This window comes from Taudactylus pleione, unplaced genomic scaffold (assembly GCF_031769625.1).
Source record: "Taudactylus pleione unplaced genomic scaffold, aTauple2 ptg000244l, whole genome shotgun sequence".
Classification (NCBI taxonomy): Eukaryota; Metazoa; Chordata; class Amphibia; order Anura; family Myobatrachidae; genus Taudactylus; species Taudactylus pleione.
In genome coordinates this window covers 464804-467517 of record NW_028284646.1, presented here as the reverse complement: position 1 = coordinate 467517, position 2714 = coordinate 464804, and the positions used below count along the sequence as shown (strand labels likewise).

Here is a 2714-nt window from a genome sequence, read left to right as displayed (position 1 = left end):
GCCAAGTTTCGCTAATATTTTTATGGGCCACTGGGAGAAAGAATATGTGTACACTAACAATCCCTACAAGGATAAAATAATCATGTATAAATGGTACATTGATGACATCCTTATCATCTGGAATGGAACAGAGGAGGTTTTTAAACATTTTTTAACACATATCGAGAATAACGATATGAATTTAAAATTCACGTCCCATTTTAGTGACACTTCAGTAGAATTCCTGGATTTGGTTCTGAAACAGGAGGGAGGGAAAGTGACCACCAAAACCCACATAAAAGAGGTGGATACCAACAGTTATTTACATTACAAGAGTGGACACCTAAGGAAATGGAAAACAATATTCCCTACTCCCAATTCCACAGAATTAAGAGGAACTGCACTAGAGAGAGTGATTGCGAAGACCAGATCAAAATATATACTGAAAGGTTCACACAAAAAGAATATCCAGTGGCACTTTTGAACAAGACAGCTGAAAGAACAAAAAATCTAAAGAGACAAGACCTTTTGAAATATAAGGAAACTACAGACAAAAATAATTTTGTACCTTTTGTGACCAGGTACAATGGATATGAGAACAGAATCAAGGGGAGTTTCCAGAAACATTGGAATCTACTGCTCATGGACCCAATTTTAAAAGATATTCTTCCTCCTAAACTCACTGTCCTCTTCAGAAAAGGAAAAAGTCTAAAAGACTCCTTGGCGCCAAGTATGCTGAGAGATGAAGCAAAAAATTACATACTTCCTCCATGTCTGGGATGCTACAAATGTGGCCGCTGCAATATCTGCAGATACCTCCATCCAAGAAGAAAGATTTTTTATAATTACAAAGACTCTCAAGAATTCAAGATAAAACACTTCATGAATTGTAATTCAACTTCAATCATCTATTTATTAGAATGCCAATGTGGTCTGAAGTACATAGGGAAGACCAAAAGACCCCTTTTAAGTAAGGATTCAAGAACATGTCCGCAATATTAAGAACAAAGTTGAAGGACACGCAGTATCCAGCCATTTTATCAGTCATCATAGATCTAATCCTGAAGAATGTACTTTCAAGGCCATAGAACAAGTAACCTTGGGGGAAAGAGGAGGAGACCTTGGCAAGAAACTCTCACAGCGTGAAATGTTCTGGATTTTCCAATTAAATAAGATGACTCCAAATGGCTTTAACGAAAGTTACGAGATTGCCCCTTTCCTATGATGGATGAGTTGGTAGCTGTGGATACCCTGTATTACCTACAACCTTACCATTGTACTGATGCCGAATCTCGTCTGATCTTGGAAGCTAAGCATAATTGGGCTGGGTTAGTACTTGGATGGGGGACCTCCTGGGAATACCCAGTGTTGTAGTTGATGTTATCCACAGCAGAGCACAGATTAGCCACTCTGACCATGTTTTAAGGAAGAGGGGCCACATGCAAGCCTAAGAATCATGAACTCTGCTAAAGCCATTCTTACATCCCCAATCCCTTATCTGGACATCTAAGAAGAACTGGACTATTGACTTGAATTTATTTATTCATTACGGATTTTTTATCTTTTCATGGATTATATACATTGAACTACCGCTAAACTTTTTAAAAAACATTTTTTCAAAAAACCTTTTTTTCAAAAACTTTTTATTATGTACATTTTTTTTTATTAAGCACTTTTCACAAAATATCAGAAATATACATTTTCTACCTTGATCCATGGACTACTATTTCTGTGGGATTCACATACATAGGAATTAGTACTTTTTCTTGTAAATTTTATACTGAACACATTTGTCGTCCTGCTACATATTTAATTACCTTTTTAGTCATCATGCCGATTTATGTGACAGTCAGGCATTTAAAGCGTGTTTGAAATGGGTTATATTGCTGAAAATGTTTTCCTTCTCTAACCACCATTAGTTGCGGATGGAACCTAAAGGAATAACAGTCGGGTAACCCTAGCAACGATGATGTGGAGAAAGGTCATGTGATATAGCGGGAGCAGTGAGATCACTAACTGAGGATGCTTACGACTATATCTAAAAAGGGCTAAAACGGACTACGGAAACATGGCGGCTAAGTGATCATGATGCGGATACCAGATGGACCACAACAACATGGTGGCCGAACCATCATGAAGCGAGCAGTAGGAGAGAATGTCATGTTGCACCTATACACACGCCGGAACCGGTAGTGACATCATCGGTGGGCGGAAGTGGAAGCGGGCCAGAACGCAAGCTGGCAAACGATCGGGATATGGCTTATAATTACAATATCATCTGGAAATTACTTCTATCACTCCATAAACTCCCATTACCTACATTGATTAATGAGACTAAAGGGAATTTACACAATTCCGATTTTGACAAACCGGAAGTGACATCACTAATTAGCCTAATGAGACACTCTAATCCTATTTCACAGTGGGTATATAAAGCGCTAACCACTGAATGTCTGTACCCCTTGATGAAGTCCCTAATCGGACGAAACGCGTTGGGAAAAAAATGCCTGTGCCTGAATGAACTGATACAGATAAGCTATACATTCTAAGCTACTTCCTGGATTATCTATTTACCTCCCGTTTTTTAACAATTTAAGAACCTTTTTTAATAATAGTTTTAAATTGTTAATATGTATTGAACCTTCCATGCTTTGACCTTATATGCTTCTCTTGTTTTTTTATATATTTATATGCCCTTCTATTAATTTTTATATGAATATATGAATTTTATATAA

At 37.4% G+C, this 2714-nt stretch overlaps 1 pseudogene; it reads left to right on the top strand.

Moving 5' to 3' along the window:
• The first annotated feature begins 1237 nt into the window (after positions 1 to 1237).
• LOC148516625 (5S ribosomal RNA) lies at positions 1238 to 1356 on the top strand (annotated as a pseudogene).
• Positions 1357 to 2714: the final 1358 nt, after the last annotated feature.